Genomic DNA, 25,668 nt, shown 5'->3' with positions numbered 1-25,668 from the left:
TGCGAGTGGCAGGACCAACAGCTTGTAGGTCTTCCAGAAATCAGAGCTGTGCAGAGAGCGTGCAAGTGATGAGAGAAAGCTATGTCTGGAGTGAGAGCTCTGAATTAGCGATTTAATGGAGACTTTTTTGATAACAAACCCGAAACTGAGGGAAAAGAAGAGTGTACATGCAGAATGCAAGAAGCCGAGGAAACAGAGGGTTAGTGGCTAGGTGAAACCTAACACTTCCAGGAATGGTGACAAGTGGAGGAACAGATAGGGAAACATGTAGCCTGGCGCTAAGTCTTTGGAAACTGGCATACAATGAGGTCTGCGGACAACAGACATCATCAGCGTATTTGTAGAACACAGCCTCCAAAGCTCTAGTTTTAGCAAGAAGGAGAAATGATCCAAGAAGCCACTGACTTCACTTCCCAACACCAGGATAAATGGGCAAGAGGAAAAATAAACAGCCCCACCAGAAAAGGCCAGGGAAGAGCAGGACTCTAGGACACAGATGAGATTCATTGCGATGGTGGTTCTCATCCACAGTTACACACTGAGAATCATCTAGGAGCTTGGAAGAAAATAACCATGCACAGGTCCTACCCTCCACCCACCTGATAATTCAGAATCTCTGGAGCCTAGGTATTTGTGTCATTTAAAAGCTCACCAGTAATTCTAACGTACAAATGGATTTTCAAACTGTTGATTTAAAGCAGGGGGTTGAAGGGAACTTTGGAGAAGGGATTGCAGAGAGAGGGGTTTCTTGATTATGATTGATATTGGCCTGAACGTACAAACAGCACTCCCCACGGGTCCCTCAGGAATGGATACCCACAAGAAGGTGAACGCTAAGCACCAAAAGACCCCTCTTCTCTCAAGAGAACTCTGCTTTTCGTCTTCAAGCAGAGTTTCTGGCAAAATAACTAGACGTGGTCTTTCAAAGGATCCCTGTGTGAGCTTACCTTTGTAAACACCCTCCACACTCTTTTCAGGTGATGTGGGGGTGGGGGGCGGGAGCAGGTGTTATCATCACAGACGCATTTACGGAAGAGTTGTTAGGGGTAGTCCCCAGCACTGACACACAACAAGCCTCCCCTTTCCCTGGTGCTTCCATCTGACTGACGCCTACGACGATAAGGATGACAGCGACGCTAAAGCGAACCTTTACAGCACGGTGCGTACCAGGCCCTAGACTTGTGGCTTATGCTCACCATCTCATTTAATCCATACAATCTCTGGGAAGTGAGTCCAGGGGACACAGGGGAGTCCACTGGGGCTTCTGAGAGCTGAGCGACCTGCCCAAGGTCACCAGCTGTTAAGTAATGTTAAGCACAGCCCACCTCCATGTCTTCCAGCTCCAGGAGCGTCTCTCCCCTGGCAGGGGTCCCCTTGCCAGGGCAGATGGGGGCCTCACTGGATGGTGAAACCTCGGGATCTAGCAATTGCCAGGATGATTCTGGGTGGCATTTCTTAGCCCGGTGAAAGTTAACTCCAACTCTTTTCTTCTTGTGTTCCGTAATTTAAAATTAGGTAAATTTAATCTGTCCCTTCTTGGCTCAGATTTACTGCAAATTAAACATGCAAGTATTAATAATGGAAATAATTTCCCTTTAAAAACACATCCTGAAACTCGATGTGGGGCATTTCCAATATATCCATAAAGCAAACAAGACAGCTTAATTGTTTGTTTCTCCCAGGAAAGAAGCTAAACCCGGAATTAATTCGGTTCAGCCTGTGAAACAATTCGTTTGCTCTGCCTAATTCTGCCAATTAAAGAACTTTTTTCCCAGACACAATTAGCATGTAAAGCAGCGGCAGGGAGCAAAGAAGGGGCCTCAACGATCCCGGCGGGGTGGAGGTGTTGGAGGAGAACCCCCTGGGACCTCTTGGTCTGGACCTAGGGGCTGAGGGGGAGCGCCGGGGGGTGGGGCGGAGGGGGAAGAGCGCACGGACCAGCTCCAAGACCCGTTTGGCAGTGGCCCTGCCGTCACCAGCCGAAATCAGGGCGTTAAACAGCGCCGCCGAGGATCGAGCCGGCCCGGCCCGCTAGGGCACTTCCCCCAGTCCGGACCGGATCCCAGAGATCCGCGCGGCGGGAGGGCGCAGCCCAGCCCGCAAGCCCCCACGCCCCCGTGCCTTCTCCGGGAGCCGGCTCCGGTGCTGCGGGGGCTGCGCGCGCACCTAGGACCGCGCCCCCCGCCACCAGGGATCTGTGGCTTTTGCTTAAGGTGGGGATAGCGGCCCCTGCTGGCAGCTCTGGCGAACAGCAGAGGCTGACTGCCTCACCGTTCTCGCCACCTTTTCCAGGTGGTTTGTAGACAAGAAAAATATGGTACATACAGGGTGTTGTCGCATGTGCGTTTATTCTTCGTGAGTCCTCAAGAGCAGATGTCTGTGGGTAACTTGCGTTCCCAGCAGAAACAGTAGAAAAAAGAACGTGGGCCCTTGTCCCCATTAGGGAACAGGTACAGTTTCTAATACATTTATTGGAGGGAGGTCACTCGGCCTAAGGGCAACTGGGACCCTGATCCTCCTCCCAGCGCTTTTCACGGCCGACCCCATGACTGGGAAATTTTGCTTCGAGAACTGCTTGGTGGCCCAGTGCTACTTTCTTTAAAGGCGGTGGCTCCAGTCCGCACCATCTGCGAAGCCCACTGGGGAACCGCGGCCACCTCGCGCAGTGGTTAGCGGGGTGTGCGGGCGCGGCGGGGAGCGAGCAGCGGCCCGGGGGAGGGGGACACGGTGTGGCCTGACTAGTTGGCATAAACCTGTAACTGCGAAGCTTTTTGGCGACCGCAAGTTCACGCGGTGGAGGAGGGCTGCGCCTGCCATTCTTGGTAACAATAGCGCCGTGTAAGAAGTTGCGATTTACTTCTCGCACGAAGCTGTTGGATTCTCACTGGGATTGTCTGCGTCGTCTTTCTGAAGTTTACTTACATTTCCAAGGACAGTCCACACACTTTCTAAGTTTCAAAACGGACTGTGGCTGTCGTTGGTGACACCATTCTTTGTACTACAGTTTACGTGCTTACTTAACATGCTTTATTAACATGTCGTATGCGCGTTAACTAATAGCAGTGTTCGTATCTTCGATGTGTGTGTTTTTAACCGTATCGGCTTTCATCCAATTCATCTGGGCGCGTCACTTCTGGAATCTACCTCTTGATACAGTAATCAGAATTAGAAAGGCTCATCGTTCACTTACCCTCATCCTTTAAAACTTTTCCATTTAAGAAAATCGATGAACAGATCCTTTCTTGTAACTCGCTCCTGCACTACGTCTATTTTTATTTATTTTTCTGATTTGGCAGGGCTCAGCAATGCTGTCCGGGATTTTTTTTTTTTTTTTTCCTCCTTCTTCTTCTTCTTTGCTAGAGCAGATGCGGGGGTGGGGGAAGCAGGGGCGGGCTCCAGCCCCAGTCAATCCCACGAGGACCTCCACCCACCGCGCGGCGGGGCCGGGAACCGTGGTGGAAGGAAGCCTCGCTGACCAGTCGGTGCAAGGCTCCACCTGCAGCCACGCCGCGTAGGTTCTCCCCCTCTCGGCCACGCTCACTCACATTCACACACAAACACCACAGCCCTCCTTTGGGTCGGAGAAGACGCCAGCCAAAGGAGGCGGGGTTGCGGGAGGAGAGTCCGCTCTGCGCAATCCAGTCCGGGACTTGGCTCCGCCCGGGAGCCGCGGCCTCTCCAGTGACAGAGGAGTAGTGAGCGGCACCGGGTGAGGCTGCAGCCAACTCCGCTCCCCGCGCACTCGGCTGCCCAGGCGCTCGGGACGCAGTAGCGGCGCTTCTCCGCGGGGCCGACCGCCCGCGATGCCCGCTTAGGAGCGGCGGTAGCGGCCAGCGTCGCCACACCCGCGGCACAGCCCTCGCGGTCGCCGAGCGGGGCTACAGCGTGCCCCCTGCCCCAGCCCCCACCCCGCCCCCCACCCTGAAATGACTTGTTAATCCGCGCAGACACCACCGAAGGGACTCACCGGAGTGGAATCCAAGTGGAATTTGGACCTGGAGAAGACTTTCTTGAACATTCACTCCTTCCTTGTTGGTTTTTCTTTCTTTCTTTTTTCCTCTCCCCTTCTGCGCCTGTCATTGGAGATGAACACAGCGCGTTTGCATCCCAGAAAGTAGTCGCCGCGACTGTTACCCCCAAAGAGACAAGCACACATGTAGGAATGACAAAGGCTTGCAAAGGAGAGAGCGCAGCTTGCGGCCCGGAGAGATCTCCTCGATAATGGATTACTAAATGGGATACTCGCTGTACCAGCGCGCTCCGAGCCCCGGCCGCCTGCCCGTCGATGCACCGAAAAGGTACGGCTGGGGCGCCCCGGCGCGCCCCACCTCTCCGGGCGGCTCGCCTCCGGCCAGCGGGTCCCGGGGCCGCGGCCGGCCGGCACGCGCTGTCGGCTTTGTGGTAGCTGCGTTTTATTTTGTCTGGTGTCTGTCTCCTGTGCGTTGCCGGGCCCTTGGGGAGCAGTCGTGAGCCCGGCCCGCTTCTCTCCGCCCTGTGCCGGGGAGACCGCCCGGCTCCGTGTTGCGAGCTTCCCCACCCGCGCCGCGCACACGCCCGGCGCCGCCCGGGACCGCGACCGCGCGGTGCTGCCTGGCTGGGGGATGTGTGTACAGGACCCGGGGCTCGTCCTCACTTTCTGGCCAACGGGCAGCAGAGAGGCCCCGAGAGGGTGGGATTTTCAGAAGCTCCCAGTCCTGGTGCAAAGGCTGTGGAAGGGGTTCTGCCCTCGAGGGCTGGCGAACGCTGGGCAGCAGAGCGCTGTTTTCGCCCAGCACCAGGTTTGGGTTCTGGGGTGGGAGAAGGGGTTCCGCAGAAACGGTGGGAAAGCGAAGAGAATCTTTTGTTGTCCGCCCGGGGTCTGGGCTGGGCTCTGTGGAGTGCGGGGAAACTTGTAATGGCCCTGGTACCCGTGCGCCCTGCCACTTGGTGACATCCCGGCTTTCGTGGCCGCTGGCACCAGAGGTTCCGGGCTTTGTTTGCTCGAGTGAGAGTGCCCAGGAACGGTCTCCTCCCGGTGTGGCGCGGCGCCCCCCGCCCTGGGTTCTGTCCCCCGCCGTAGCTCCCTTCTGGCCGGGCGAGGACAGCATCTGTCGCGGCTGCGTCCCCCTCCAGCACCGAGCCCGCCACGCCGGGGCTTGGCGGCCGCTGCGCTCTCCTCCAAAATCCACGAGGTCTCTCTAGGGAAAGGAGTTGTCCCTGAGGGGGAAGGGTGGGAAGACTTGGCAATAGATGACCCAGAGCTTGCTACCCAGACCAGGGCTCTGCCCAGGCCACCGGTTCTGGAGGTCCGAACTATCGCTGCGTCCTAGAGAGCTCCCTCGCGGACAGTGGGGCGCTCAGGAGCTAGCCCGACAGTGCCCACCCACCCTGTAAGACCCTGCTGGGGTGGAAAGTGTCTCTTCTCCAGATTCTTTTTTCTCAGCTCCCCACTGTGGCACACGGTGCAAAGCAGGATCCTGAGGTCCGCTCCCTCCTCCCACGACCCGAGTGGTAAAGGGGGAGCCAGGGAGCAGTCCCGAACTTGTGCGTTTCGCGAAAGGAAACAGGATTCGGCTGTCTTTCCCGCTCCCTCGACTCCCCTCCGCCCGGCGCCGCCTCCTTTTCCACCGCGGGGTCACCCGACCAGGCGCTTCTGGAAAGTTTCTCTGAAAGCCAGGGGTGGCGGGCACGACAGGATTGGGGCTCAGCTTGTGCAGTCCGCGGGAAACCGAACCCGGAGGGAAGCGGGTGGACCGCCCAGGATGCGGGGAGTTAGGTGCTGGCCCACAGACAGTGGCGCCCACCGTGCGCAGTTTGGTCAGGGTCTCCGCGCTGCACTAGCTGGACCAGTCGAGGAAGGGTGGGGGGCGGGAAGTTAAGGGGGAGGGTTTAGGATGCTGGTGCGGCCACTGGACAGCGGCTGACGCACGGGTGGCCTGTGGGCAGGAGCCCGGACTCGCTGGCTTGTAAGTACCAGTTCCAAGTGCAGCATCCCTAGCACCCCCCACCGCCCCCCACCCCGTGCCACGCGCAGTTTTCCAGCCGGCGGCGGGTTTTCAGGGAGGAGCGGAGACGGGAGCCAGGTGTTCATGGAGCGGGGGAGGAACTGCTGTCTTCACAGCCAAGGCAAGCACTTGCAGCCGCGGCCTCCGGCCTGCATCGGCAGTGGGCAGCCCCAACGTCCCTTCCGAGTTGGTCCTTGGGAGAAAGGTGGCTGGCTGCTTTGAGAATGCGGTGGCCCGTTACTGCCACGGGGGGATCGCTTTCTGCTTCCGCTGGATGGAAATCAAGTTGCTACTTGCTGAATGGGATCCATGAAAGGTTTAAAACACAGGCGTGCGCGGACACACACACACACACACACACACACACGCAGATGCTTGCACTTGTACGCACAACTTTCTTTGCCTCAAATCTGAAAAGATGTTTCACCCTGTTGCGGCGGCGTTCTGCCAGCAGGTCTCAGGAAAGCTATGTAATGCCCCCCAGCGCTGGTTGTTAAGTCTTTCCGGGGTAGGAAGGTCAGTGCCTCTGCCTCCTCTAATCCTGGTAATTGTCGGTCTTCCTTCGGACATATTTCTGGGGCGTCAAGTCCTCTCCGATGGCAAGGGAGAGACTGTTGGTTCTTGGCACATGAATCCTTTATTTAGGCCTTTTCCCCAAAAGTAAAGATGCCTGTCCTGGATTCTGAATGAAAATATCGTATTTTTACACCTCCTCCAAGTGGCTACCAGAGGTCAAGATGGCAAGCATTTTATATGTTTTATTTTTTTAATACCCTGTTTAGTCTGCATGGAGTTTTATGATTTACAGTAAGCTTTGATTAAACTACTCCAGGCACCAAAGTTAATTATTAACCTAACCTTAAAAGCAGTGGCAGACCAGTGTCTCCACCTATTAACCTAAAACTATCTGTTAAAAAATAATTGCACTATTTCAATTTGGTTTACCCATGCTTGTTTACCTGGTAACTTTTATTTGAAACTTGAGTAACCCCCACCCCATATTATTATTTTGGTTCTAGGATATTCTTAAAAATTTTTTTTAATGCTTATTTATTGTTGAGAGACAGAGCATGAGCAGAGGAGGGGAAGTGAGAGGGAGACACTGAACCTGAAGCAGGCTCCAGGCTCTGAGCTGTCAGCACAGAGCTCGATGCGGGACTCGAACTTACGAACCGCAAGATCATGACCTGAGCCGAAGTTGGATGTTCAACCGACTGAGCCACCCAGGCGCCCTGGTTCTAGGATATTCTTGAATGAGGCACTTTGCCAAACAATCCGAAAGCAGAAAAGAATGGAATATCAGTCTTAAAACCTCATTTCTGGGTTGTCTTTTACCAATTTGATATAAAGATGCATTGTAGCTCCTGTTTCTTACTTACAGTCTTCCCAAAGCGCGTTATGTTTTGCAACTATCCCCCTGTGGAGATGGGCCACTCTCTTCAATAATGCATGTAATCCACATATGTAAATTTTCAGCAGACACCCAAAATCATGGTCTCAGGAGCCATCTGCAGAATGTATTGATTGCATAAAACATCTACATTTAAATAGGCTAAAAATTCCTAGGAACTGGCATATAGACACTCAAATGTTGAATAGGTAAATCAATGAAAGAAATAGCCACACATGATTCACATTTCTCCACTTAGAGTGGACCTGGTACCCCCTTCCCGCCCCCCCCCCCCCCCCGTCCCCGTGGCTTCAAATAAGTGGTTATTATCAAGTGGCAATAAGTGCAACTCTTTATTTACCCACACAGTGACACACATACACAAACACACAGCCCTCAAGTTCTTTCCAAGTCTAGTGAATGCTTTTCCCATCATTAAAAAAATATAGCATTTGCATTTTGAGTAGGCGGATAACATTGCTTAGTATGTTGAATCAGAAGGATGGCAAGAATTAGGAAGACTGTTATCTTCCCTGAATAAAAATAAGACACCCAAATTAAGAACTTGTATTAAATTCAAAATAAATACTCATGCTTTAAAAGCAAACGGGTAATTGCACTCCCATATGAAATGGAAGGAAAAATACTGTTTTGAACGAGGAGGTAAGTCGGATACTTTACTATGTGTACAGAGTGGTTCAGCTCTTTTCCGAGGAGGACAAAAGAGTGATCATGGGAAAAGAAGTTTTTTGGAACTAGACTGCCAAAAGCGAATATATTCTCCCCATCCTATTTGTTTGCAGAAAGGAATCACGGAACAAGCCAAACTAATTGCAAAGGCTTTAATTAAGCATCTGCCGTTTGCAGCAGTATGTAAAGCCAGAGAGAGGCTGCACGGATCTCTGTATGGTTTCCCCCCTCCCCCGCCCCAGGTTTAGACCATTTATTGTCCTCCTCCTACAGCGGGTGTGCCTGGAGGTTCACGTGTCCAGAGGAAGGCGGAGCCTGGAAACATCCTGCCGTGCCCTCCCGCATCAGTGTCCCCCTACTCTCTTGAGGTACCCCAGAGCCAAGTCACCTCTGAGATATTTCTACTCCACAGGGAAGGCTTTTCTCATCCACTGAGCTATGCTCTGCTGGCAACCTCGCGGTTGCCTCTTGGGGATGTGGTAAGGTAGGGGAGGGCGGGAGGCATTTAATCCCTCTGAAATGGGCAAGTAAGATGTCACACCACACAAACGTCAAGGGGAGGAGGCAGTACAGGCTCCTCAGCATGGGACTATGACAGTGGAGTATATACCCAAGGGCACCCTGCTTTGTGAAGCAGGTGAGTTCTTGCAAAACCTTTCGATTAGAGTCATTCTAATTGCAATGATGGAGAGTGCCCCATAAAAGGATCAGTATTCGGATGTTTCCCAAGTCACTTCTTCAGCCGGGACCTCTCTCTCTTGGGTCTCTCAAGTAGTAAATGCCAAAAGTTAGGTAGCTCTTCTTGGATCCAATAGGTATCTCCCACCTAACATGTTTAGAACACCCGATTCTGGATCTTTCCCCCCCCAAATATGCTTTTCTTATTATCATCTTCTCCATCTTGGTAACTGTTAGAGCTGCTTGCATGTAACCACTTAAGAGTTATATCCTCCACTCTTCTCTTCTCTTCTGTCATCACAGCCGCTCCGCCTGCAAGGCTGCTGACCCCTCCTTCAGAATGCCTGAGGACTTCCTCCAGATCTCCCACCTCTGTGGCCCTCAGAGTAGCCAAGCCAGTGTTCTCTCCTGCTGCTTTACTGTGCCAGCCTGCAACCAGTCTCCCTGCTCTGCTCCTGCCCCCCTATAGTCCTTTCTCAACACAGCAGCCAAAGTGACTTTTTAAAAACTTGAAGCCAGAGGGCGCCTGGGTGGCTCAGTCAGTTAGGAGGTGACTCTTGGTTTCTGCTCAGGTCACATGATCTTGGGGTTCCATGGGTTCCAGCCCTGCATCGAGCTCTGCGCTGTCGGTGTGGAGCCTGCCTGGGATGCTCTTGTCTCCTGTCTCTGACCCTCCCCCACTCATGCTGTCTCTGTCTCTCTCAAAATAAATAAACTTAAAAAAAAAAAAAATCGAAGCCAGATGAGATCAGTTTTGCTCAAATGCTTTCCCATCTCATTCCAGCAGAAGCCAAAGTGTGTCCTATGGCCTTTGTGGCCCTACATGTCTGTGCTCTGATCCCCACCTCTCTGACCCCCCCCCCCTTTGGGGCTATGTGAATATGCTAGGCGTGCTCTCTTTATGGTCTTTTTTTTTTTTTAATTTAAATTTTAGTTAACATACAGGGCAATATTGGTTTCAGGAGTAGAATTCAGTGATTCATCACTAACATACAACACCCGGTGCTCATCCCAACAAGTGCCTTCCTTGATGCCCCTTCCCCACCCACCTCCTTCCAGCAGCCCTCAGTCTGTTCTCTATCGTTTAAGAGCCTCTTGTGTTTTGTTTCCCTTTCTGCTCTTTCCTGCCTTCCTAATGTTCATCTGTTCTGTTTCTTAAATTCCACATGTGAATAAATCATATTTATCTTTCTCTGACTTATTTCATTTAGCATAATATACTCTAGTTCCATCCATGTCCTTGCAAATGGCAAGATTTCATTCTTTTTGGCGGTTGAGTAATATTCCATTGTATGTATATACACACACATACATACACAACATCTTCTTTATCCATTCATCAGTCAGTGGACATTTGGTCTCTCCCCATGGTTTGGCTACTGTTGATAATGCTGCTGTAAACATTGGGGGGCACATGCCCCTCTGAATTTGTATTTTTGTAGCCTTTAGGTAAGTCCCTAGTAGTGCCATTGCTGGATCGTCTTCAGGGTCCTTTGCATGGTCTTCACACTTGCTCTTCCATGGCTTTGGATGATTCTTTCCCCAGACAGCCGTGTGATTGTCTCCTCATATCCTTAGGTCTCTGTGCAAATGTCAATTTCACAGTGAAGCTTTTTCTGATCGCCTTATTTACTTCACCCTTTCCCCCAAGACTCCCTACCTCCCTGGACTGCCTCACTTGTTTCCCTTCTCACTTTTTACAGCCTGACAGACTATATGTTTTTTCTGTCTCCCACTCGAATGCAAGGCCATGAGGAAAGACTTTTCATGTGTTGTTCACTGCTGTATCTCCAACACCTAAAACCCGTGCCTGGCACATCACAGGCCATTCATGAGATGAGCTGAATCAACTCATTGATGAATCAGTACAAGGTGCATCTTTTTGCAAACACTAGTCTTTACCTCTTTTGTCTGCTCTTGTTTTCCTTTCTTATGTTTTCATCCAGTGGAATACTTCCTGCATATGTGAGTGAGTGAGTGTATAACACGGTCTTCCATGCACACAGGTGATATGTCTCATGCACCATTGGTGGAGCATTCACTGTGGGTTGTTTTCCCAGTCTTGGTGACGGACTGGAGCCTGCTCATTCCCACACTCTCACCCAGTCCCCTCTGTGGCCAAGAGCACACATCTGTGGGACACCTGGGTGAAGCTGGAGGGAATCTGAGTTAGGTAAAAAAGCAACTTGCCAAGAAACAGAGCTAGGAAGACAGCCAGCACTTGTGGGGATTGAGCTTTTGACTTTGGCCTCATTCGGTCGGCATTCTAACCACTGGCCACAGAACTGTCTTGCTTTTCTGGAGTTTGCTAGTAGTACTTTTGAAAATTCACCTTTCTAACAGGAGGAAATGGCCTGCTAACGAACCCACATTTCTGCCCTGTACTTCTACTAGTACAGTGATAACTGTTGTTAAGGGTCTTGCACTTGGAGTTGCATGTCCTGGGTTCAAGACTCTTCCTACCTTGGACAAGCCATTTAACCTCCCTGGAGCTACAGTACTTTATTTAATTTTTATTTCTTAATTTTTTAAAAATATGTATTCATTTTTGAGACACACCGAGAGCCAGAGCGTGAGTGGGTGAGGGGCAGAGAGAGAGGGAGACACAGAATCGGAAGCAGGCTCCAGGCTCTGAGCTGTCAGCACAGAGCCCAATGTGGGGCTCTAACTCGTGAACTGTGAGATCGTGACCTGAGCCAAAGTCAGATGCTTAACCGACTGAGCCACCCAGGTGCCCCGAGAGCTGCAGTATTTTAAATAAAAATTGCGGATAGTAAACCTGTGCTTCCTACCTTCTACGACTGCTAGGAAGATAACATGAAGTCACAAATGTGAACGTTTTTGGTAAAATATGAAATGTGCTCTGGAAACTTGAGAAGTCTGATGCTAATTCCCTTCTCCCCAGCCCAGACCTTCCCGCCTCCAGCCTAGCAGAGACCTTGCTTCATCGTCTTCTAAACCATAAAAGATTATATGCTATTGATGTCACATTTTAGCATAAACCACATTATGAAATTAAATAAGATCCTCAAGTTCACTGAAAATTCACAGTCTACATAGAGCATGTATAGCAGCCCTATTAATGAGAATGCCAACCGCCTGGAGTAATGAAAGCTTTCAGTGTGACCATTAAATCGGGCAAGGTCGGGGGGTGGCACTCTGCCAGGCATTATAAAAAGTAAGAGCATTGTTTTTGCTGAGGTAAGTCCTAAAATAGTTCATGTCAATGTAAGCATTAATGTAGAACAGACATGTCAGGGTGAACCAAGGGTAGTAGGAGAGGAGTTTTGATCCTTGCTGTAACAGGGGAGAACTCATTACGATTTTGTGACATACAATTTATAAATGTGGAGGGACTGTCAGGGGAAGGCAGTGGGCAGGTAAAGGGGCACTGCAGAGGCCACGCTTCTTAGGCACACATGACACACCGGGATCCGCATCCCATTTTTGGCCATTTACAAAGAGCATGACTTTGAACCAGTTACGTCTCTGCCTCAGTTTGTCTGTAAGATGCTGGTATGATGCTAAGAAGAGGAAATATAACATCTGTAAAATTCACAGCACAATGCCTGGCACACGGTACATGCTCTTTAAATACTAGATGTTATGATTTTCTCGGTGACGGTAGTCATGGAGAGTGCCCTGGTGGGACAGTACAAAGGAAATGGCCACAAAAGTGCAGCAGACAGAGATGATGCAAAGGAAACAGCCTTTGGACTAGAAATGAACATTCACACTGTGAGTTGGCCACAGGGACAAGGGTTTTAAGCTGGGAAGCGTGTGAAAGGGTCATTTGCACCAGAAGAGGAGTCGTGATCCTTTTCCTAACTTTCAATGTTGAAATATCACACCAAAAACGTGGAAGAAAAGACATTACACAAATAAAACCCTAGCAGGCAGCACAAGACTTTACATCACATAAGAGCCCAAAGGATGGCTAGTTTTCTTTTTTTAAATATGATAGCCTTCACTTCCCAACATTGAAAAATAAAATACACAACCTGCATACAACTAAAGAATCCAAGAGCAGCCCATAATGTCGGTTCAGGGATGAGCTGAATTGACCCCAAGGGCCATACCTGTCATAGGAGAGAGGCTTGTCTCCCCGCTGAGTGTTCCAAGAGGCGGTGGCTGGGACTTCTCCCAGACTGCCTTCCTGGTGGCCATACACTTGCTGTGTCACTCTTCTCTCGCCATGCGTGAACTACGCTTGGGAGAGCAGGAGTCTCCGTGCAGAAGCAAACCACTACCGTCCCCACCAAATGGAGCAGTTGGCCGACCCCAAGAGAGACAGCATTTACTGTACTGACTGGTATACTGCCATATCATCTGACATTTGATTCAGACGATACTTCTCAGCTGCACCTCTAAAAGGCACAGGGACAGGGGCAAGAAACTGGTACTATCACAATTCCCTGATGGTCTCCCTCTCCACCCAGGAGAAGCAAGACTCCCTCCATGGCTTACAATTAGTTATTTTCATCGAGGAGAGAAAAAAAAATTGTCTCTTAAACTTTGTATGTGGAAAGAGGATGTCAAGACAATGAAATAAATCCACAATTAACACACCCCAAAGACCGAAGGGCCAGGCCCTTTCCAGCAGCAAGTGTGATGGCTGTTGCTTTGAAAGAACTGTTAGACAGGTATTTCCACACACAGCCCTTAGACCTTAGAGGCTTTCATTTAATGTGACTCAGCACTTTCTGGTGGTTTCCAACTAACTTGTAATTGCCATCTGTAGAATATTTAATTTAAAGAATCCACGCCAATTAAAACAATTTAGAAGGATCTCTAAAAACTGATGCTTCTTCACCCCTCTCTTATCCCTTCTGCCCCCGCCAACGTATTTCAGACCAAGCCTCTGCCATGATTTGATGTGAAGCATTTCTAGAACACAATGGGCTGTGTCACTGAACACAGTGACAACATGCCGCTGGAAAGTAAACATTTTAGGAAGTGGGAAGAAATGAAGAATATAGTAATTACGTCCTGACGTTAGATGAGCCTTTTATAGACAAGCTTTCCTGTGAAGGCTCCGTCCTTTTTTCCTTTCTCCTATTCCTGAATCTTCTTTTAAGGAACGTATTTTCCATCTTCTCATTAATATTACAGCGACTCCAGCCCTTGCCTCCCCCTCCCCCAGACTCCTACTGTCCTCCAACGAGGAAACTGAGAGAATGCTGATTGAGCTGGTGAATGGCAACGTTCCTTTCCTGAAAACGGAATGCTGTATGAAAAAGTGCTTTCCACAAAAAAAAAAAAAAAAAAAAAAAAACCCACCCAAACAATCCAACAACTGTCTTTCCTCCTTTTTACCCCGAGAACCACAGGACTTCATTCACATATTTTGGTGTTTGAATGCATTTGTGCTTAGGCCTCAAATACCCAGGTGGAAAACCAATCTATTAAGCCTTTCATTATTCCAAAAATGTGAGCATCTGAGTCACTGAGAACATCCCCATCCCTGCATGGGGAGTGAGAAATAGAAACCAAATTGTTTGCGGCATTCTAAACCAGAGTGCATGCAGCCGAATGGCAGTTAGGTGGATTTTTTTTTTTTTTTTATAGGAAGGATCCTTGTAAGTGGTCTGCGAGATGGATTCCGTGCTAATTCTTCTCGCATCATGAATGATGGCCCTAGCTAGACACTGTCGCTGGGATCTTCATCTATTAATCATGGAGGCTGCTTTCTTATTCGGTTGCCATAGTTTCAGTGCCTCAGATAGTGTTGGGGTGTCTTGGGAAAGGCTCGAGATATACTGGGGCGCGCAAGCCTCGCAGTTATCTTGGCACTTTGTGGTGCTCTGAAAGCACCGGAAACCGCCTCTCGTATAATTCAGTGTTGGATTAAAAGAGGCGACTTCTGAGAAGGTCTCTCTGGACCTTGTTATGTGCACATCCAGCTGATATCTACTCCAGGATCTGCCTCTTGCTCAGTCTTCCTGGTGGGGGGCGGGGGGGGGGGGAATGACCGTCCAGGGGCCGATGTCACTTTCATCTTTCGACAAGAAAGCCGAAGGGTGCGAGCTCTTCGTTAAGGCTATTCACAAGTGCGGAGGTAAATGAGGGTGTGCGTGGCTTTGCTCAAAACGTCAGGTTCATGATTCGGTTTGGGCTCTGCAGCTTGCTGACTACACGGAAGGACCTCAGGAGTGCCGCACGCTTCGGCGTGGGGATGGAAACGGTCCGTGCTTTAAGTTCAGGTTTAACCTCTATGATTTTCTTAGGCTTGACGCACCTTCCTGAGGAGCTAGAGATCATTTCGCTGTATTTTGCGACCCTGGCCCACAGGGCTAACAGCCCTGTCAGCTCTGGAGTCCATGAGCTTTTTTTTTTTTTTTTTTTTTTTTTTTCCTTTCTGGAATTCTCATCTTTGGCGGGTTTTGTTGTTAGGTTTGTGACTTCAGGGTTGATTAGGAAAAGCTGCCTGGTGGTGTATGTATTGGGTGACCGAGTCCAGAAAAGACAGGGAGGAGGAAGTTGCTGCAAGAATGAGATACACACACACCCAGTGATTTATGTGTTTTGTGGGTGATGGAGAACACAGCTTTCCTTTGTTAGGTGCATTTGGCCGTGTGGAACAGATACTGGTACGCGTCGTAATGCTGGGGTTCCCATCTCTCAAGTGGACTTTCAAGGACTCCTACCAGTCCAAGCCAAGCCATTTCATTCGTTTGTAGATTAAAACATAAAACAATCTCACACTTGAGGCACACAGCACTGAAGTCAGGACATGCAGGGCCTCCAACAAAAAACCCAGGCAGATTCACGGGAAGAAAACCTTGAATTCATTTACCAATGGCCCTAATCTAGAAAACTGGTCACTTTCCCCCCCCCACCCCCTTTACTAGAAAATGACTAGTTTTTATTTCAGGGTGGGAGCTTCAAAGCAGCCGTTTAAAATTTTCCCAGTCCCAGCCTGCCAAAATTTTTGAGTAAGATCAACAAGCGTTTTTAATGCACGTGTCTATTATATTGACCCCTCCCTCCCCAACCACACTAAATGATTGATTTTAGAGGCCAATAATTTCAAGTAAATTAAAAGGATAACATGGCCTTAATTGCTACTGGCTTCACCAGGCTTCTGGGCACCAGAATTCCTCGTGGAGAAACGCTTTTAAGTGTCACAGCAGATTTTGATCATGTGGTCTGGCTTACCCATAGGCCGCAATTATCAGCACCCCCCTTCTCCCCCTCCCCTTCCCACTATCTCTGGGAAGCAAAGAAAACATGCATTTGTAAATTCAGTATTATGGACCTCTGATTATCTGGCAGGATAGAAAATAGGTCTTCTTCATTTTACGGTAGTCTCACAAGTAAGTTTTTTTTTTTTTAATTTTTCTTAAAGGCATAGTGATGGGGAGGACAGTGGTACTAATATTTCCGATCAGAAGCTTTTTTTTTTTTTCCTTGGAAGAAGAGTTCGTGTGAATTCAAGTTGCTGTCCTCTTGACAATAATGAGACTGTGATTACTCTTTGGTGTCCAGGCGGACATCGTATCGCACACGCAGCCTAAAGAAAAGTAAGCAGTACTTTTGTGTGAATGTCTGTCAGATACAATATGGACTTTAATTAACCTTAATTAATGATTTCTGATTACAGATTTTCTTTTGTGCCTCCAAGACGTCAGTGCCTTGGAGGCTGTATTTTTGGTGGAACATTTTCAGACGGCAGTGACTTGAACACGCTTCCATTACGTTGCCATGCAAAATGCACTAGGTTCCTCTATGAAAAATGTGATTCTGTATCATTTGCAAAATGGTCATGTAAAGAAAGAAGAATCACTTGAGGGGCAACTGACATTTATAAGTGGTACAGAGTACTTTCAATCTTCGGGGGACGCATTTTTAACTTTACAGGAATTTAGTTAACAAAATTGATGATATTTACTGGCTCCTAAGGGGATGAGAGGCCATTCCTTTTCAAGATGGAATGGGACTTTGAGGGCTTTTTTTTTTTTTTTTCAATTTTTTTAAATGTTTATTTATTTTAGAGAGAGAGACAGAGACAGAGACAGAACGTGTGTGAGGGAGGGGCAGAGAGAGAGGGAGACACAGAATCCAAAGCAAGCTCCAGGCTCTAAGCTGATGGCATAGAGCCTGACGCAGGGCTTGAACTCACGAACTGTGAGATCATGACCTGAGTCTAAGTCATGAGTTCTTTCAAATGAAAGATACTCTATGCTGGGGGCAGTGGACCAAGTGGACCAAATTTCCTTTGCCCAAAAGTACCTGTTAAGTGTGTGCTAAACATAATGACTAGGGAATAGGGTAAGCATGGGAGAGAAAAAGGTCTTACTTTTCGTTAAAAGTACTTTTTCCTGTGTCATGAGTTTTACTACAGATATCAAGAAGCTGAATTATAATGTTAATGTGCCACTTATGTTCGACTTTTAACTAGAGGGTCTAATAAAAGTTAGATATAATATATTAATTATATTATAAGTATCTTATTAATTAAATTTCTGTGTGAATAATCATTTTGTAGCTTACATAAAACTCCAACAGCACATAACACATCTAGTTTAGCATAATTTGTGCTTATGAATTATAAATGCTTAACTTTTACAATTAAGCTTACCGATCTGTAAGCATAAGGAGAAATTACCTAAATTAAATGGATTTGTCACATTTGCTGTGCTGTGTTCTAGCGTAGTGATTATCTAGAATAATTTTTGAGATGGTTGTCCCATTGTGTGCAATATGCATTTACTTTTAGTGCAAGTAAAGTCAACGCAAGATCCCAGGCTTGTTCAGCGGAGGGGAGCTGCTGATGATATAGAGAGTAGAAACAACGAGAGTAGCTTTCCAGGGTCGCCAAGAGAAAAGGTCGCAAGCATCTACTGGGTACTTTTCTCTTTAAAGGGATGTACAGAGTACAGGGAAAGGCTTCCTATTCAAAAGTCAACTTTTCTCTACAAGGTGTTTCCTCTCATTTGTGACGAGGGGAAGTTCAGTGTGTTGAATATGCTGGTTAATTAATTCTCGTGGGATATCGTGGAGGGCGGAGCTTTCGTTCCCGTATTTTGTCGTGTCCAGAACATCAGACCTGTTAATATTGCCCAAACACATCCGCTCCCCGGAATGAAAAGGACAACATAATTGCCTCTGCTGTTAGAAAACAGCCACAGCCAGTTCCCCAGCAGATCCTACAACATGCCAGGTGTGCAAGAGAAGGCTTTGAAATGTTGTGAATAGCTTGACATTATCACAGTGTTATTGAAATGCAAATTCTGCTGAGCAGAACTTGAAAGGGTTTTGTAAGTAGGACTAGGACAATGTCTTTTCTTGCTTGTTGTCAACCATACCTACTAGTCTTAACTCCGAAGGCTCTTTCTATTAAAAGTCATCATAGCATATTTGCATATTTCATTGTTTCTCACTGCCTGTGTTTCAAGTGAAGACACATCTTCCCAGAGTGGCACCTTCTGGGCAGAGGATGCACTGGCTTCCAGCAGCGAGGTGCCAAGACAGGACTGTTCTGCCTAGGAAGGAGTCTTGCTGAGTCCCACATCACATTCAGATATCAGGCGCGTTGATAACCACCAACATGAACGGTATTTAACAGTGTTATTATTAATGATAAAGACCTTATTTATATCATAAGGATATTTTGCAGAGCGCGTTTATAAACATTGCCTCATTTAACATCATTACAATCCGGGTTAGGCAGGGCAGGTATTATGCCCAATTTAAAGATGAGATAACTGAGGTTCAGAGAGGCCAAATAATTGGCCTAAGAGTACCTCCAGTGAGGGAACGGCTTGCGACAAGGTCCCTAATCTTCTGAACCTGAGTTTTGTGCTCCTCCACCCCACTGCCCTGTTTGCTCAATACTTAAAAATTTTTGAAAAACGACGATAGCCTCCCAACCATAGATGTTCCTACTGTGCAGACTGAACACGGACAGAACAAGTTGAGAGGCAGCTTTTCAAGAGAGCACCTGCGTGGCTCAGTCAGCTAAGCGTCCAACTCTAGATTTTGGCTCAGTTCATAATCTCAAAGTCACGGGATCGAGCCCCATGTCGGGCTTTGGGCTGATAGCACAGAGCCTGCTTGGGATTCTCTCTCTCTCTCTCTCTCTCTCTCTCTCTCTCTCTCTGCTCCTCCCCCATTGAAATAAATAAAATTAACAAAATTTTTTTAAAAGGAGCTTTCCAAGGACTCCACCTGAGGTTATCAGTGCAAATGAACCTAAGTCCCTGCTTCTCAGTGGAATGCCATTTCAGGACATTGTCTCCAGAGGCTTGTAGGGTCTTGAGTTCTCATCTGTAAGGAGATGAACTGCAAAATGGAGGATGTTTTTAATGGGGATTCGAGTCCTGTTTGATAGAAGGGATCCAAATAAACAGCACTATTAAGGTACACCTTGTCCCTGGGGCACGGGTAGAATGGAGGGACAGAAGGGTGAACCACACATTCCGGCAGGAGTATCCTCCAGGGGCTGATAACTTGTACCCATTGACACAGGAGCATGTTTTTAGCAAGGAGTAAACAGACCGTATGGCACAACGTCAGTGGATCTTCCCTCTGACAAAGGTCATTTGACAGCCTGGTCCAGTCTATCAGGCCTAGTGAAAGCAGCAAATCAATTTAATCCAACAGATCATATATTTAGCACTTACACCAGGCAGATTCTAGATATGCCGCAGAGGTACAATGATGACCTAGTGCAGAATTTACCCATCGACTGTGTACACAACGTGGGCCAGACCCTGGGCCCACGTTCTAGCAAGCAAAGTAGATATGTGAAAACTCGCTCTGGTGTAAGGTCTAATTACTCTCCATCCCTAAAGCAGAGTGCATTTGCTAAGCTGGGGTACTTAGCTAAGGATACTAAGAAGGACAGGAAGGGAGAGCTCTACCCAGCCGGGAGGTCAGGCAGGACTTTGTGAAGGAGGAAGCATCTGAGTTGCCTGAAGGAGTGAGGTTTCAGTAGGTGAGAGGGCAGGGGAAGAAAAGCCGGGGGGCTAAGGGAAAAGCACGAGCAAACGCTCAAAGTAGGGAAATAGAGGACTTGGCCCCAGGGCGGCAAGGGGTCTTCCTGGTGACTTGGGGATGTGGCGTGGAAGGCTGAGGACAGAAGGGGATTGAGAGCACTCTGTGGGGACTCTGCCATGCTCCAGAGGGACCCGGAGCTGCAGACAACTGAAGCTTCTCAGCAAGAAGATGACATCATCAGAGATGGCCTTTAGAGGTAGAAATCTGCCAGCACTGTGTGTGGAACAAAGGAAACGGATTCTGAGCAGGTTGGTAAGATACAGGCATCAGGACATAGGGACCAGTTGGACGCGTTGGGTGAGGAAGGAGGAGGGAAAATGGCTCCAAGATGTCATAACTGGGGAACTGAGAGGAGGGTGGGGGGCAGTGGCCAAGAAGGAACTCCAGTTTACAAACAAAAGAGTTCATATTTCACAGCCATCTTACCCCAGATTTAAAAGACACGTAACAGGCCAAACACCAAAGCCTTGGCCCTAGAGCCCTACTGTGCTCACACCCAGCTTTGTAGAGCGAGCACTAAGGATTTTGAAATTAAGAGTGTTTCAGCTGTCAGGGAGCCTGGGTGGCTCAGTTGGCGAAGCATCCGACTCTCGATTTCAGTGCAGGTCAAGATCTCTCGGCTCATGAGTTCGAGCCCCACATCAGGCTCTGCGCTGACAGTGCGGAACCTGCTTGGGATTCTCTCTCTCCCCCTCTCACTCATGCTCATGCTCTCACTCTCAAAATAAATAAATGAACTTAAAACAAAAAAGTGTCTCAACTGTCACATTTGGTCTGGGAGCTGGGACCACTTTCTCAACATTTGGGAGGTTAATGCCGTAACAAGAGGCGGATAACCTGAGGACGACTGAGGGACCGTCCAGCGCATCGATAAAAAGAGGTTACAAAAGGGCAGGAGTGGCCAAGTGCTGACGGCTCCCCACCCCACTCCGTGTTGGGCCTATTTATATGTGTTTAATCTCTTGAATTGCCTTATGCGACCAAAAATGTTATAGATGATGTAATTCACAAAACACAAATAACACCTAACTTGTGTTGTTTATTTAATAAGACAGGGTTAGCAGACACGAGGCCTTATTTGCCGCCTTGTGCTAAAAATGAATGCTGCGTATGTAGTGGAAGGAAAAAAAATGTGTTTAATAAGATCTTACTTTGGAAGAAAGAAATCTTCATTACATCAGTGACTGAGGTATCTTGGGTTTCATTTTATGGGATCAACCTTTAGATAAGGGCCGATATAAGTACAGCTGTCCAGCAGAACCCTCCGATGTTGTTAAGAGTTGAAAATAACCAATATTAACACTGTGAAAAAAAGGATCCTAAAAAGATGGGCATTCTCTAGTTACCCTTCACATGACATCTTTCTTTCAGGAGTTTCTTTTTTTTTTTTTTTTTTTAACATTTTTATTTTATTTTTGAGACACGAAGAGACAGAGCATGAACAGGGGAGGGTCAGAGAGAGGGAGACACAGAACCCGAAACAGGCTCCAGGCTCTGAGCTGGCAGCACAGAGCCCAATGCAGGGCTCGAACTCACGGACCTTGAGATCATGACCTGAGCCGAAGTCAGACGCCTAACCGACTGAGCCACCCAGGCGCCCCTCTTTCAGGGGTTTCTAAACAAAACCTGTACCAAGAAAGCCTTACTCCATATTTTAAAAAGAGAGTAAATAACGGAAGTAACACAGAACAGGATGAATTTCCACAGGGAGGCCTAACAAACCGAGTTTCTAGAAGGGAGACAAGTTCCCTAAGTTTGCCTTCAAGTCTTATTTTAAAGGCCAATTCAAATTCAACATTAAGGAGTAATTTCATACCTATATATTACGTGGGAACACCATACCTCAGTGGGGTGTCAGAACGCTGAGAGACTGAACTCCACATTACTTTCCGACTGTGATAATACTTTGCTGTCCTGTTGTTTCCAACTTGCAGGCTGCCCTCTAGTGTTAGTTCTTCTCAACACAACCACTTTGGTGTAGCTCCCGTGAAGGTGAAAAACGAGGCAGGGATTCTAAGCAGCTAGTCAGCAGTTAACCCAGCCTGGCTAGACACGGTCTCTAAATAGAGGGTCAAGAAGCTGAGGATGCCCGGGGCGCCGGGGTGGCTCAGTCGGTTAAGCGGTTAAGCGTCTAACTTCGGCTCAGGTCGTCATCTCACGGATCGTGTGGGTTCAGGCCCCACATCAGGCTCTGTGCTGACAGCTAGGAGCCTGCAGCCAGCAGCCTGCTTCTGTTTCTGTGTCTCCCTCCCTCTGCCCCTCCCCTGCTCATTCGTGCTCTCTCTCTCTCTCTCTCTCAAAAATAAATAAACATTAAAAAAAAAAGAGAGAGATGGGACGCCTGGGTGGCTCAGTTGGTTAGGCGGCCGACTTCGGCTCAGGTCATGATCTCGCGGTCCATGAGTTCGAGCCCCGCGTCGGGCTCTGTGCTGGCAGCTCAGAGCCTGGAGCCTGTTTCCGATTCTGTGTCTCCCTCTCTCTGACCCTCCCCTGTTCATGCTCTGTCTCTCCCTGTCCCAAAAATAAATAAAATGTTAAAAAAAAATTAAAAAAAAAAGAGAGAGAAGCTGACGATGCCTGGTTTGGAAACACTGAACAAATTTAAATGCGCCCCTCACAAAGCTGCTGACGGCACAGAGGACGATACCCCGTGGAAAAACACACACTCGGATGACCTGGGAACTGAAGTCAAACTCCAAATACGTGTATGTGTGCAAAAGGGCAATATGCAGTAACAAAGGCTCTAAATATGTCCAAAAGTCCTCCTGTAATAAGTTTAAAGAAAAATTACAACTGTCAAGAAAAACATTTCAACCACCCTTGGGGGCGAGATGTTTGACCGGATACAGCCTCAAAGCCTATGGCGTAAGTAACCCTCAGGGAAGAGTTCTCAGACTTCAATATGCTCCCCTATTCCAAACCCTCCAAGACGAAGTTCCAGCTGTCTGTAGCTTATTCTCTGAAGGTGGCAAGAAGAGATGCCTACGGTGCTGCCTCGACTACCGCAGGAAGTACCTTCTGACACTAGCGCCAACGCTGCGTTTTCCCGGATGAAGAGTAAGCACGCTCCGGAGTCTACCGGAAGTGCACAGAGTCCATTTCAGACGCGGGAGCTCTCTGTTGCACCTACAGCGTCGGCATCCTCGGTAAGTTGAGGAGGGAATGTTACGAGGCCCCAAGTACATCCGGCTCATAGCAGCAGAACGGCACGAATTCAATGCAAGTGGTTACTGGTGGCCATGATGATCTCCCTATAGTTTTGATGCTTCACATCAGGAAGAACGAGACCACATGAGTGCCAGACACACAGACAGTGAAGTCGAGGGTCAAATGACACTTGGGAGTCAACTTCTTTTCTTTTAAAGGGCTGACATCAGGGAGTACTTAAAATAGGAGCTCTGGGGGTGCCTGGCTGGCTGAATCAGTTGAGCATCCGACTTCGGCTCAGGTCATGATCTCACGGTTGGTGAGTTCGGGCCGTGCGTCGGGCTCTGTTCTGTGCTGACAGCTCAGAGCCTGGAGCCTGCTTCGGATTCTGTGTCTCTCTCTCTCTCTCTGCCCCTCCCCTGCTCATGCGCGCGCTCTCTCTCTCTCTCTCTCAAAAAATAAACATTTAAAAAAAAAAGTATGAGCTCTGGAGTTTCCTATTCTACTAAGATCTTGGGAAAGTTACTTAACCTCTCTGTGCCTCATTTTCCTCCTCTGTAAAAATGGAATACAAACAGTGCCTACCTCCGAAGGCAATTCTCATGACTCAGTGTGACTGTCTGTACCACAATGATGTCTGGTATACAATAAGCACTCAATAAAAATTAGCTATTATAATTTGACAACAAGTCCTCTTACTAGAACTGGCTAAATTCAGTGTTTTATGTCACCAGCAGGGTATGGTTCTTGGCACAGAAGTTAAAACTGAAAAGACAAGATGATGACAAGATGATAGCATCCAGAAGAGCCTTGCTGCCTGCTTCTGTCTCTGCCTGTCTGCTCTTTTGTATGCCACAGCATTATTCACAATAGCTGAGTGAATCGCCATTCATTATTTTATTTAGGAAATATTTAGTGCATACCTACTATGTGCATCAAGCTATATTATATATTAGATCCTACTGGATACTTCCAAAATATTAAATAAAGTGTTGGGTGGGGCAACTAGGATTCGTTCCATTTTAAATTTGCCTTTGTTGGGGTCTAGTGCCCAGTTAGGAGCCTGGGCTGGTCAGGGTTATGCCACATGTCCCAAGCTACAACTTTCTCGTGTTCTGGAAACAGAGGATGTAGAAATTCCGAGGAAATAATACAGAGGGGTTTCATCGCTTAGTTTTCTGTATGCGGAATTTCGATCGCATTTAAACGTTATATGTAAAATCACAAAATTCAGAAATTTTCACTAACAAAGAGGGCCCAAAGATCTGTTAATTTAATACCTGACTCAGAACCAATGTATAAATATGAAGAGGTTATTTTCTGCAACACAACTTTAAGTTATTATGTGGCATTGAGCACTTATGCTAGCAAACTGAAAATGTCACATAGATTCATGGGCCTTAAACTCTTGTTTTCCACCAAACCTAACTAACGTGTGAACCCCGAAACAGCAGAGAGGATGGGTTGCAGAGTAAATCCCTAGTCCGACCCAGCCTTCGCCCCTACCTCCCTGAGGTGTAATGAGAAGGCAGAAAAGAGGTGGGTGATCACAGAGGAAAAACAAAGGCCAAACTGATCATCAGTTCTCCAGCAAACACAACTTCATTCTGGCTCTACCCATCCCAAGTATTTACTGCACTGGGCAAAACCTAATTCACAAAAATCAGTAAGTTGCTGGTCAGTTAGGGAATGTGCTAGCGAGTCGGAGCTTGGACACCGGGTACATCCGGAGTTGGATAATAGGAACTGGGGCCCCTCCTCCCTGGTGGCATGGAGTTTTGTGTTCGTTTGGTACCCATCCAAACGCAGGACCATCTGACAGCTGTTTGGTGTTTCTTGTGAAATGGACTTGGGCCATGGCCAGATGCTAGTGGACAGATGTTCACAACACAAAACCTTCACCAAAATAGGCGCTAATTGGCACCCTCCTAATGATCTGAACAAATACGGCAGGAATGGGCTGGGTCTGCCAGTGACCATCTCAGCGTCCAAGCCTGCCTCCCTTGCTTAGTGGGGAGGCCTGGTGGGAAACCGCTTTCTCCACACTCCAGGATTTCGGGTTCCCAGACTCCTGGACAGAAAACCTCCAAAAGGAGTATCTGTTGTTTGTGTCGTGTGTAGGTATGCTTGTAGGCATGTGCTTATTAACAAGTGAAACTTCTCAAAAAGGTGACCAGATCAGGGACCTTTGGAGTTCGCCCACCAGCCACCGAGGCAAGTCTTAAAGCTCAGAATCTTCTCCACGAATTTGGTTTCTCTGCGGTAATTTTTGAACAAATACTGTCAAAATAATCACATGTTACCTTCACGTGAACCCTCAAATAGAATATGTGTCCTTCATTTCATATCTTTGACTGTGACGGTTAGTAATAGCTACAATGTAACTGTGTCCCAACATTTTGGTTAAAATGGAGTTTTAAGAAACCCAAATTAGTTTCAAGGGAATAGTTCAGGGGCAAACTGGTTTGACAATGCCCTATTCATAATTAGGTGGACTTGCTCCCACATGTACAGGCTTATAATTTACTGTCTTTGATTTCAACAGTTAAACTGTCTTTTAGTGCCTGGAGCACTTTTTCCGTGGGGGTTTCTCTCCTCTCTGTTTTGCAAGTCGGGAGCAAACTTTTAACTCCTGACTCATTGCTAATACGATCTGTTACCCAGCTAGAGACTGACAAATAATTTTGTTCTAAGGCAGGATATAGTTTTCATCTTAGGCGGCTGAGAACGTTTCACTGATGATCCTGTTTACTATTTGTTTTCCGTGGAATCCAATCA

At 47.9% G+C, this 25,668-nt stretch overlaps 1 protein-coding gene and 1 long non-coding RNA gene across 9 annotated transcripts in view; one reads left to right on the top strand and one right to left on the bottom strand.

Annotated features, from left to right (window-relative positions):
• Positions 1–4,074, bottom strand: part of LOC111560530 — a 75,408-nt gene extending 71,334 nt beyond the window's left edge. For all 6 annotated transcript variants that reach the window (XR_006598009.1, XR_006598015.1, XR_006598017.1 and 3 more), the window contains exon 1: positions 3,968–4,074. This is a non-coding gene — a long non-coding RNA (uncharacterized LOC111560530). The remainder of the gene's footprint in view (positions 1–3,967) is intronic.
• SEMA6A (semaphorin 6A) overlaps positions 3,540–25,668 on the top strand; it is a 134,761-nt gene continuing 112,632 nt past the window's right edge. Inside the window, exon 1 of one of the 3 annotated variants that reach the window (XM_023254418.2) lies at positions 3,540–4,298. The gene's annotated coding sequence lies outside the window, so the exon portion shown is untranslated. The remainder of the gene's footprint in view (positions 4,299–25,668) is intronic. The other 2 variants (XM_023254419.2, XM_023254423.2) reach the window with 2 other exon arrangements.

The sequence above is a fragment of the Felis catus genome, chromosome A1, assembly GCF_018350175.1.
Source record: "Felis catus isolate Fca126 chromosome A1, F.catus_Fca126_mat1.0, whole genome shotgun sequence".
Taxonomy (NCBI): domain Eukaryota; kingdom Metazoa; phylum Chordata; class Mammalia; order Carnivora; family Felidae; genus Felis; species Felis catus.
The sequence above is the reverse complement of the archived record's forward strand: the minus strand, read 5'-3'. Positions and strand labels throughout refer to the sequence as shown.